This window comes from Oncorhynchus masou, chromosome 22 (genome assembly GCF_036934945.1).
Source record: "Oncorhynchus masou masou isolate Uvic2021 chromosome 22, UVic_Omas_1.1, whole genome shotgun sequence".
NCBI classification, from domain to species: Eukaryota; Metazoa; Chordata; class Actinopteri; order Salmoniformes; family Salmonidae; genus Oncorhynchus; species Oncorhynchus masou.
Genome location: NC_088233.1, coordinates 44,547,958 through 44,560,870, shown reverse-complemented (window position 1 = coordinate 44,560,870; position 12,913 = coordinate 44,547,958). Strand labels below are relative to the sequence as shown.

General features: G+C 43.5%; 1 protein-coding gene across 6 annotated transcripts in view; it reads right to left on the bottom strand.

Annotated features, from left to right (window-relative positions):
• Window positions 1-12,913, bottom strand: part of ptprz1a (protein tyrosine phosphatase receptor type Z1a) — a 69,624-nt gene that overhangs the window by 53,154 nt on the left and 3,557 nt on the right. The window lies entirely within an intron of this gene.

Below are 12,913 nucleotides of genomic sequence, written 5' to 3'. Positions count from 1 at the left end.
AAAAGCTCATGTCACTGTGAGATGGGTCAATTGGCATTGTGGACTGTGTGAGAACAGGCTGTATGACAGGCATCCTGCTGGTTCTGGCACACTCTCATTGTGCCTTTTTTAAGTGACTCTGGAGAGTGTCTGTCGATGCCCGGGTGGCATGACGACGTGCCTCAGTGTGTGTCCGATGGGAGGAGTGTGAAATGAGTTGGAGTGTTAAGTGTGTGGTCACACTTTTCGTTGCATTCTGATCTCTCCGGCCTGTATTCTCCAACACCAGGTCCCCTGAACCAGGGTGATAAGACTGAGTGGCCCAAAGTGTGTGTGTGTGTGTGTGTGTGTGTGTGTGTGTGTGTGTGTGTGTGTGTGTGTGTGTGTGTGTGTGTGTGTGTGTGTGTGTGTGTGTGTGTGTGTGTGTGTGTGCACCTGCATGTGTGTATGTGTGCTAAGTGCTTAGGGCTGGGAATTGCCAGGGACCTCACGGTACAATATTATCACGATAGTCAGGTGCCGATACGATACGTATTGCAATTCTCACGATTCTAGATGTAATGCGATTCGATACTGTGATTTTATTGCGATTCGACGTTCCAAACATATTGCTCACCATATGTCTGCAGCAGAGGATCAACAGAGAGCCATGAGAAACCCAGTTTGGATCAGTCATGGGAATATAAGTGCGGCAAAAAAATTACTAAGATAATACTGGAGTTTTGGAGCAGGTACAGCCAACTAGCGCAAAAAATAACGTTGCGATATTGTCAAAATGATACGATATACTGTCAAAAATAATATCCCAAAATGTAACTTTATCAATAATTTCACCATCACTATACATGCGTACAATTAGGAGTATGTGTGCATGTGATAAAGAACAGATGAGGGAAAGAAATATAGTATCTCTGTGTGTGCGCGCATTAGTGCGAGCGTCTGTGCGCGCGTACGCTCCTTCCTGTACATAATGACCCATCCAGAGAGTCTGTCTGATTGTGGACTCTGTCTAATGGCTCCAGCCGTTTAAGGTTTCCATCGTTATCCTCCCTGGACTCGGGCCAGACACACAGTGTTTATCCAGCGTTTCTAATGTGTCATCCTAACGTTCCCCTGCAGAACTGAACTGCAAGAGGATAAGCAAGGCCTGGTCCAGTAGCCAGTCATATTCCGAGCACCTGATCTAGCTCTTGAGGTCATCTGGCCAGAGCAAATCAGCATGCAGGATTCGTGGGGCCCAACTCCCTGGAAAACAAGTGGACCGCATTATGACCTACAGGCACAGTGACTTCCCCGGTCTCCCACACATTGCCATGGCCACAGATTCAGCCTGTTTCCTCTCACTGCCTGTCTTGGTTAGGATGTACTGTATCATTTCACACCTGAGAGAAATCACGATCTTGCAATCTGCATCTCTGTCTCTCTTATCACCTCTGTCTCGATCACTCTCTGGGTGGTGTGAGAAAAAGGATCGTGTCGTGTCATTCATACAGTCTTCCAGAAGTCTCTTTCTTTTTCTCCCGCTTTGTCATTAGTTCCTCGCCCAAACGTCTCTAACGTCTCTAGAGCGGGACAGTGAACGTTTTAAACAAGATATCACTTAGCCCGGCTTGTTTAGAGGAAAAGAGAGAGACTTACTGGAATCAAAAGGGGAGAGTTCCATCATAATGATCTCAGAGGACTTATTTATTTATATTTAAAAACAACTTTGGGTAAAACGCAATAGCGTACATTGAAGTGTGGGAGCGTCTACAGAAAAGACCATTAAGGATTATATACAGGCTGTGATTTATGGAACAAGAGCCATTTGAAAGCATTTTAAAATGTATTTGCTATGGCTACATGACATCACTGTATTTGCCAAATTGTTCCTTCAGGAAGAACGGTGTGCATTCGGTCTTCATATGGTACTCTGCCAATCATGAAAGTATTCACACCCTCGGTTCTCTGATTGTTTCCTGTCCCCTCACCTTGAAGCTCTCACCAATTAGAGCTACCAGCTTTCATGTTCCTGTCCGGTCATCTCGATTAGGTGTCTGTCACGTCAATAAAAATGAAGGGAACATGAGTAACGACAGCTTCTAGGCTAATTTGTCATCATTCTTATGAAAAAAGTCGAGATCATGGTTGTTAGGAGGCCACAGAGGGTGGTTACACAGTCTTCTTGATTATTTACACTGCCCCATTCATTGATGGTATCACAATACGAGGCGAGTGCTGAACATGATAGTCTCAGTTGTCTGGCTTGGGAGATCAAATCTGTGTGTGTGTGTTTGATGAAACGCAGGATAGATGCCAGCCCTTACATAATCATTCTATCCTGAATCCAGTCATCAATCAGGTACTATCTCCGTCCTCACGGATCGGAATAGCATAAGATAGAAGACTGGACCCCTGTCATTATTCACCAAGTAACGCCTGTGGCAAAGACTTAAATAGGAGTTGAAATCTAAGCATAAAGCTTAAGTAAATTAGTGAGGGGGGGACGTCATTGATGTTCAATGAAATTAAATATGCTTCGCCAACACACATAAACGCACGCACACACACACACACACACACACACACACACACACACACACACACACACACACACACACACACACACACACACACACACACACACACACACACACACACACACACACACACACACACACACACACACACACACACACACAATTGCCTCTATAAAATGCAGTTGACAAGACAGAAACTGTCTTCCCAATTCCACCGGGACCAATGGCAGAGATAAAAAGTTGATGAGGCTGTCCTATTCCACAGAAGAGATACTTTCGGCAACTGTGGCAAATCGTTTTAACCAGATTTCCAAATGCATAAAGGATTCGTTCTGATCATGGAGCCTGGTGAGGCTATTTTGGCATGGGCTCGTCTAGACATAGATCTAATCTAATTGGACACATGGAGCCTGAACAACAACAGAAATAGAAGAAGAGCAACTAAACCACATCTGAGCCGGATGGGTGCATTTTCGGGCCAACATTGTCTCCACATTGTCCCGGGGGTGTGAGTGGCTTGGAGGGTTTGTGAATGAGTGTAGGAGGACTCCGCTGCTTGCTTTCATGGTATTTCTGATAAGCTGATTGGATTTCTTTATGGGCGGGAAGGAGAAAAAAAAATGATGGGTAAGTTCAAGGAAGCACCTGATCATAGGACGAATTGTGATTGCTAAAACTATAATGCAATTAGGACAATATAAATGCTCTCAAAGAAATACCAGAAATAGAAGTTCAAATAAATGCTCTCACTAAGAGCAATGAATGTCCCCTTCTCTGAGTTGTGTTATTGTAAGCGGTGACAATGGAAGATACTGACAACTGACACAAAGGCTTTGAAGGGAAATTACAGCACTCCCATTGAGTTCCCTGCCTTCCCCTGAACATGCTGGACACAAGAGGTTGCACAGCCGGACGCAGTCAGCCTCATCCGAGCGTGACTGTGCTCTACTTCCCAGAAACACCTTTTCTCCTTGTACCCTGATGGTGGAAACATGGACCGACACAGATGACCAACAGACCAGAGAGGATATCGCAGGGCTACAACATGCTGCTTGCTCCAAGCTCTGGGCCAACTCATTCCCTTTAATCTCTCTGAACACTCTCTCTGGCCTCCAACACAACCATATTTCTCAGTACTGGGTGATCCTTTAGTCTTCGTGCAATATCCGTCTTTATGAGCAAGTAGCATTTTATTTTTAAGTCATAAAAGCTCAATGATTCTTGTACTGGAACATCACTAAGGAACAAAAGTCCTCCCACATGTTTCATTGTTAGCGGGGTCACAGAAAGAAGATGACACAATATCATAAAACACCAACCTGGAGCTCAGTAGGCACCACTAAGCAGGGCTTAGGGGTTAGCCTACGCACTAATTGCTTTTCATGTAGATTAATCCACTGTAGCTGTCCCTTGACCATCCATCAAGGTCAGAGTGAGTAAAATGACCAGCTCATTAACAATCACCCAGTATTTCCATGGTGGCTTGGGGGATGTACGTCTGTCGCCATTTTGAGAGATACGTTAACTGTGATTACATAGTACCTGTCTTGATTGCATCAAATTGTGAGAAGCTAGTTAAGCTAGCTAACTTTACCTAGCTAGGCTAATTAAGGCAGTGCATGCTCTTTCATATCCTACAGTCAGTGCTTGACAAGGACTGAAATAGGTGCCGGTACTCATTTTGGGTGCTGGTACTGTTTATATTTAGATGCAGGAGCTCCACAATACTTTTGAGCTAAAGAGGAACAGGAGCTCAAGCAGTAGAACATTTGAGGTGCTGGTACTCAGCTCCGACAAGCTCCTGCCCAACTCAAGCACTGCCTACAGTTTAGAGGTCGACCGATTAATCGGAATGGACGGGTCTCAGGCACTCGGGTACAGGTGGATCTGTGAAGACCTCTAGTGCAGACAACCAACTTTTTGTCTCTGATAGTCTCTTCTTTTCTGGTGTGATTTATCCGTAAGCTTTCTGAGGTTCCACTGATGGCCTACTTTTGAGTGGTATCATTCATCACCAATACATTTCTGTCACAGAGGATGAAAGTTCTATTTCAATGGGCATGACATGTCTGTCATTAACCTCCTTCGATACGGGGCAGCATCACAGATTGGCCTCTCCAGATGTACCCGGACATGGTTCCGGACCCCTGACGGGAGCATTAGTATTGGCCACCCGCTGCCATGTGTCCACCACCAGCTGGGGCCAGCTGCCACCCTCCACCAAAGACCTGGCTAGTCTGCCAATCAGGACATTTGGGAATCATGGCGCGGTACAGAATAGGATACAGTTGAAGTCGGAAGTTTAAATACACCTAAGCCAAATACATTTAAACTTAGTTTTACACAATTCCTGACATTTAATCCTATAAAAATTCACTGTCCTAGGTCAGTTAGGATCACCACTTCATTTTCAGAATGTGAAATGTCAGAATAATAGTAGAGAGAAAGATTTATTTCAGCTTATATTTCTTTCATCACATTCCCAATGGGTCATACACTCAATTAGTATTTGGTAGCATTGCATTTAAATGGTTTAACTTGGGTCAAACATTTCAGGTAGCCTTCCACAAGCTTCCCACATGTCACACCCTGACCTTAGAGATCCTTTTTATGTCTCTTTTTTGGTTTGGTCAGGGTGTGAGTTGGGGTGGGCATTCTATGTTTTGTGTTCTATGTTTTCTATTTCTTTGTGTTTGGCCGGGTATGGTTCTCAATGAGGGACAGCTGTCTATCGTTGTCTCTGATTGGGAACCATACTTAGGCACCCTTCTTCCCACCTATGGGAGTGGGAAGTTGTCTTTGTTTGTAGCATTATAGCCCTTAGGCTTCGCGGTCATTGTTTTTGTGAGCGTCATCCGAAATAAAGTAATACGTACGCTCACCACGCTGCGCTTTGGTCCTCCTCATTCAACGATCATGACACCACAATAGGTTGGGTGAATTTTGGCCCATTCCTCCTGACAGAGCTGGTGTAACTGAGTCAGGTTTGTAGGCCTCCTTGCTCACACACGCTTTTTCAGTTCTGCCCACACATTTTCTATTGGATTGAGGTCAGGGTTTGTGATGGCCACTCCAATACCTTGACTTTGTTGTCCTTAAGCCATTTTGCCACAACTTTGAAAGTATGCTTGGGGTCATTGTCCATTTGGAAGACCCATTTGCGACCAAGCTTTAACTTCCTGACTGATGTCTTGAGATGTTGCTTCAATATGTCCACATAATTGTCCTGCCTCATGATGCCATCTATTTTGTGAAGTACACCAATCCCTCCTGCAGCAAAGCACCCCCACAACATGATGCTGCCACCCCCGTGCTTCACGGTTGGGATTGTGTTCTTTGGCTTGCAAGCCTCCCCCTTTTTCGTCCAAACATAACAATGGTCATTATGGCCAAACAGTTCCATTTTTGTTTCATCAGACCAGAGGTCATTTCTCCTAAATGTAGGATCTTTGTCCCCATGTGCAGTTGCAAACCAGTCTTTTTTTATGGCGGTTTTGGAACAGTGGCTTCTTCCTTGCTGAGTGGCCTTTCAGCTTATGTCAATATAGGACTTGTTTTACTGTGGATATAGATACTTTTGTACCTGTTTCCTCCAGCATCTTCACAAGGTCCTTTGCTGTTGTTCTGGGATTGATTTGCACTTTTCGCACCAAAGTACGTTCATCTCTAGGAAAGAAAATGAGTCTCCTTCCTGAGTGGTATGACGGCTGCGTGGTCCCATGGTGTTTATACTTGCATACTATTGCTTGTACAGATGAACATGGTACCTTCAGGCGTTTGAAATTTGCTCCCAAGGATGAACCAGACTTGCGGAGGTCTACAATTTTTTTTCTGAGGTCTTGGCTGATTTCTTTTGATTTTCCCATGATGTCAAGCAAAGAGGCACTGAGTTTGAAGGTAGGCCATGAAATACATCAACAGGTACACCTCCAATTGACTCAAATTATGTCAATTAGCCTATCAGAAGCTTCTAAAGCTATGATATTATTTTCTTGGATTTTCCAAGCTGTTTAAAGGCACAGTCAACTTAGTGTATGTAAACATCTGACCCACTGGAATTGTGATACAGTGAATTATAAGTGAAAACAATTAAACAATAAACAATTGTTGGAAACATTACTTGTGTCATGCACAAAGTAGTTGTCCTAACCGACTTGCCAAAACTATAGTTTGTAAACAAAAAATGTGTTGAGTGGTTGAAAAACAAGTTTTAATGACTCCAACCTAAGTGTAAGTAAACTTCCGACTTCAACTGTACATGTTGTACACAAAACAGGAGGCAGACAGGCAGTCAAAGTAGTAGTGTTCTTTTTCAGCAACTCTGACTAGTGGCTACGATATGGCAGCAACTACAAAGATTAGCCTACATCATCACACAAAGCGCAGATAGTTTTTTACTCCAATATAATATGTAGGGACTGTGTCCTGCTTGTGCAACTGCAATATCCATAACAATAGAGAGAGGTTATAGCCTTCATAATGGCTTTGAATGTTCGTTCAACTCGCTGCAGGGTTTTAATTTCAGCTGTTCGTAAATCTGAGGCAGAGACAGGCTACATCATCATGAGTAAAGAAAGAAACATGAAGGGAGGTGGAGTGTGAGCAGCAGCTACAGATGTAGGATCTTAATTTGAGCCAGTATGCTACAGCAGGAAAATAATCCTACAGAAACAGGAAATGTGAATTATTATGTGCATTATAATTAATGGACATTTTTGTAGGGGTTAATACATTTTAAGGGAAAATCAAGTCTGAAATTTCCAAGTGGAAATTATATACTTTCAAAGGCCTTTTTTTTTTACTTCAAAAACACAACAATTTTGACATTTCATGCATTGCAGGAAAGTTCTCCTGTAACAGGGTGATTCAATTAAGATCCGGTACCTAGAAAAAATGAGTGCATAAAATTACACATGCGCAGAACGTGATCCAGATCTGTAGCTTTGAGAAAGAAGTTTTGAGAAAGAGGCTCTAACTCCTCTAGCTCCACAGTGAAATATGGTGCGTGCCTGCCAGCTTAGTGGGGTCTGCCACTAGCATAGTCAGTATAGTCAGCTCAGCTTTCCCCATTGAGACCATGTCTGTGCCTCGATCTAGGTCGGGCAAAACTAAACATGGCGGTGTTTGCCTTCGCAATCTCACTGGAATAAAGACCTCCAATCCTATCATTATTGAAAGAGATTGTGATAATATCTTACATCTGAAAATATATCTACTTAATGTTAGATCCATCACTTCCAAGACAGTCAGTCAATTAACTAATCACTGATCATAACCTTGATGTGATTTATCTGACTGAAACATGGCTGAAGCCTGATGAATTTACTCTGTTAAATGAGGCCTCTCCTGGTTACACTAGTGACCATATACTCTGAGCATCCCGCAAAGGCAGTGGTGTTTCTAGCATTTGCGATGAGGGCGATGGTGTTCAGCAGGGCGCAGCGACACAGCAGATGACTGCGTTTTTGTATTTTGAGCATCTTGTCATTAAATCTATGCAGCCTACTCAATCACTTTTTATAGCTAATGTTTTACAGGCCTCCTGGGCCATATACAGTGTACCTCACTGAGTGCCTGAATTCCAATTAGACCTTGTAGTCATGGCAGATAATATTCACATTTTTGGTGACTTCCAATATTCACATGGAAAGAGTGGCCTTTTTATTGTCCCCAGCTCAAGGTGATTCTGTGTAATGATTATGCTGTTTAATCAGCTTCTTGATATGCCATACCTGTCAGGTGGATGGATTATCTTGGCTAAGGAGAAATGCTCACTAACAGGGATGTAAACAAATGGTTGCACAAAATGTGAGAGAAATTAGCTTTTTGAGCGCATGGGAAAAAATGTTAACATTTTCTGTTTATATTTTTGTTTCGGTGTTGCTCCCTTGTATACAGAAAATACCCAAACCCTAAAGCAAACTTCCAGAAAATTGGAACAAAAATGGAGCAAGACCAAAATGGAACTCTTCCGACTAGCTTGGAAAGACAGTACCGTGCAATATTGAAGCGCCCTCACTGCTGTTCGATCAGGCTACTTTTCCAACCTAATTGAGGAGAATAAAAACGATCCAAAATGTGATACTGTCACAAAGCTAACTAAAAAGCAGCATTCCCCAAGAGAGGACGGTCTTCACTTAAGCAGTGATGAGTTCATGATCATTTTCGACAAAAAGATCATGATCATTAGAAAGCAAATTACAGACTCCTCTTTGAATCTGCATATTTCAGTTGTCCTGAGTCTGGACATAACTGCCAGGACAGGACCTAGGATCAATGGAGACACTCAAGTTTTTAAATCATGTATCTCTCTTCACATGTACCAAACTCACTAAAAATGGCAGTAATAAAGCCTATCCTGAAAAAGCCAAACCTCGACCAAGACATTTTTATAAAAAATATGAACCTATATTGAATCTCCCATTCCTCTCAAAAATGTTAGAAAAAGCTGTTTGTTCTCTGACAAATCCATTGTAAGTTCCGGTGTCCTCAAGGTTCCATTTTAGGACCACAATTGTTTTCACTATATATTCTATCTCTTGGTGATGTCATTCGGATACGCAATGTCAACTTTCACTGCTATGCGGACAACACACAGCTGTACATTTCAATTAAACATGGTGAAGCCCCAAAACTGCCTACCCTGGAAGCATTGTTTCAGACCTAAGGAAGTGGATAGCAGGAAATGTTTTACTTTTAAAGTCAGACAAAACAGAGATGCTACTTCTAGGTTCCAAGAAACAAAGATATCTGCTGTTTGATCTGACAATTCATCTTGATGGTTGTACAGTCGTCTCAAATAAAACTGTGAACGACCTCGGCATTACTCTGGACCCTGATCTCTCTTTTGACGAACATATAAAGTATATTTCAAGGGCAGCTTTTTTCCCATATTTGTAACATTACAAAAATCTGAAACTTTTTGTTGAAAAATTATGCAGAAAAGCTAAACCACTGCAAGACTACTGCAATGCTCTACTTTCCGGCTACCAGGATAAAGCACTAAATCAACTTCATTCAGTGATAAATACTGCTGCTATAATCTTGACTAGAACCCAAAAAACGTATCATGTTACTTCAGTGCTAGCCTCTCTACACTGGCTTCCTGTTAAGGCTAGGGATGATTTCAATGTTTTGCTGCTAACCTACAAATCATTACATGGAGTTGCTTCTACCTATCTCTCCGATTTGGTCCTGCCGTACATACCTACACGTACGCTACAGTCACAAGACGCAGGCTTCCTTATTGTCTCTAGAATTTATGGTATGGTCTTGCCTATACATGTGAGAGACGCAGACTCTGTCTCAATCTTTAAGTCTTTATTGAAGACTCATCTCTTCAGTAGGTCCTATGATTGAGTGTAGTCTGGCCCAGGGATGCGAAGGTGAACGGCAAGGCACTGGAGTGACAAACCGCCTTTGCTGTCTCTGCCTGGCCGGCTCCCTTCTCTCCACTGGGATTCTCTGCCTCTGAAACTACTACGGCTGACTAGTGCTCTTCCATGCCATCCCTAGGAGGAGTGTGTCACGTTGTGCCAGGCCTTTTTCGCTATAGTCGACTTGAGTGGGTTGAGTCATTGATGTGATCTTCCTGTCCGGTGATTCACCCCTCGGGTTTGTGTGGTTGGTGGAGATCTTCGTGGCCTATACTCAGCCTTGTCTCAGGGTAGTAAGTTGGTGTTCTGTTGATATCCCTCTAGTGGTGTGGTGGGTGTGCTTTGGCAAAGTGGGTAGGGTTATATCCTGCCCCCTTGTCCGGGGGTATCGTCGGCCTGGGCAACAGTGTCTCCCGACCCCCCTTGTCTCAGCATACAGTATCTATGCTGTGTTTATTCTTTCAGTGAAATATGGAACCGTTCCGTATTTTATCAAACGGGTGGCAACCCTAATTCTGAATATTGCTGTTACATTGCACAACCTTCAAAGTTATGTCATAATTATGTAAAATTCTAGCAAATTAATTACGTTTTTTGTTAGGAAGAAATGGTCTTCACACAGTTCGCAACGAGCCAGGCAGCCCAAACTGCTGCATATACCCTGACTCTGCTTGCACTGAACGCAAGAGAAGTGACACAATTTCCCTAGTTAATATTGCCCGCTAACATGGATTTCTTTGAACTAAATATGCAGGTTTAAAAATATATACTTGTGTATTGATTTTAAGAAAGGCATTGATGTTTGTGGTTAGTTACAATGGTGCAACGATGGTGCTTTTTTCGCGAATGTGCTTTTGTTAAATCATCACCCGTTTGGCAAAGTAGGCTGTGATTCGATGATAAATGAACAGGCAATGCATTGACTATATGCAACGCAGGACAAGCTAGTTAAACTAGTAATATCATCAACCATATGTCGTTAACTAGTGATTTATGTTAAGATTGATTGTTTTTTTACAAGATAAGTTTAATGCTAGCTAGCAACTTACCGTGGCTCCTTGCTGCACTCAAGTAACAGGTGGTCAGCCTGTCACGCAGTCTCCTCGTGGATTGCAATGTAATCGGCGTCCAAAAATGATGATTACCGATTGTTATGAAAACTTGAAATCGGCCCTAATTAATCAGTTATGCCAATTAATCGGTCGACCTCTACATGAAAACATTTTTTTTTGTGGTATTATCTTAAGCAGACTGTGTTTGTCTGTTGTGACTTAGATGAAGATGAAATTTGATGACCAATTTATGCAGAAGTCCAGGTAATTCCAGAGGGTCCACATACTTTTTCTTGCCACTGTAGAGGGGGTAATCAACAAAGTAATGGAGTCCAGGTGAGTCCAATATTGTGCAGCTGCGTATAATGATGGTGACAGGTGTGCGTAATGACGGGCAGCCTGGTACCCTCGAGTGCCAGAGAGGGGGTCCGGTAGCAGGCGTGACAGTAACCACCCCTCCTAGGGGCGCCACCTGGCGTCCCACCTGGGCGAGCCTAACGGGCTGGCTGAGGCATGGGCGCTGGACATGCTGGCTGAGTCATAGAAGCCCAAAGAACCGGCTGAGGAGTGGGATCCTGGCGAGCCGGCTGAGGCGTGGGACCCTGATGATCCGGCTAAGGCGTGAAAGCCTGACGAACCGGCTGAAGCATGACGTGGGGTGGGCGCCTGCCAAGCCAACTGCGGCAAGGAGACCTCTCGAGCCAGCTAAGGCATGGAAGCCCGACGAGCTAGCTGAGGCACCCCGGTTCCATCGCCGACGGCACCCGGACCCAACATCACCAACCAAACCAAAAACTCCCTGATGCTTCCTTTAGTGGTGTCAGCATTCTGTGAGAATCGATGCTGGAGACGAGAAGCAAGTACAAGGAGTGAACATTTAATAAACAACGGACATTAAACAGAACAGGAACAGCGTCTGGACAGGGGAAAAATAACATCAATGCTGACACAGGGAACAAACTGAGGAACAGACAGATATAGAAGGGGTAATCAACAAAGTAATGGAGTCCAGGTGAGTCCAATATTGCGCAGCTGCGCGTAATGATGGTAATAGGTGTGCGTAATGAAGGGCAGCCTGGCCCTCGAGCACCAGAGAGGGGGAGCGGGAGCAGACGTGATAATAAAAGCACTTTGTGACATTTTCTGATGTAAAAAGGGCTTTATAAATACATTTCATTTGATTTCCATATGGGCGGGTGAAGGTGAAAACTCTGTATTTGCAGCCATGGCCTACAAAGAAATACAGTCGAAAACTTGACCAACTTGAAGCTTGGCTTGAGTAAAATATCTACCTGTACAGCCTTAGGCTTAGCACTGCCAAAAGATTCTTAAGTTGTTCAAAGTCCCAGTTATTTGCGTAACTACACAGGCATGTCATACTACACACATTTTAATAGTTCTGTCAGTGCCTAGACTGCATTCTATGTCAAGTTCAATTTTGTTGCAAAATGTTACTCTTGTAAGCAATTACATTCCATTTGTACTTTACTGATTTTTAATATACATGAAAAGAGCATGGGTCTTTTGGAGAGTGTTATGTGCAGTCATGTCCCAACACATTTACAAATTCCATTACTTGTGTCCCATTGAGAATTAGAACTAAAAGTAAGATTAAAAAAGAAAAGGGGGATACACCACCAATCCCCCAGAGCAAAATACACCTTGACCAACAGTGTTGTTCACACAAGCCAGCTGGCCTTTATCTTAGTCACTTGGGGATTTGCATTCAGTGTCAGGACAACAGCCATCGATATACAGGACAGTTAAGAGACCACACACTAACAGGCAGCTGAAGAGAAGAAGAGGGGGAGAAATCAATGGCTCTCTACCAGCCACTCTACGGGGCTCCTCTTGTTCTCCCCAATGGCCCCGGTGTGAGAAGCCCTCTTTCAGTTGCAAGACGGGCCACCCGGATCTGCCCTGTCATCCATTAAGCAGCCAGTGGTGGGCATCGAGGACCCGGCTGGCAGAACGCCAGAAAGACACC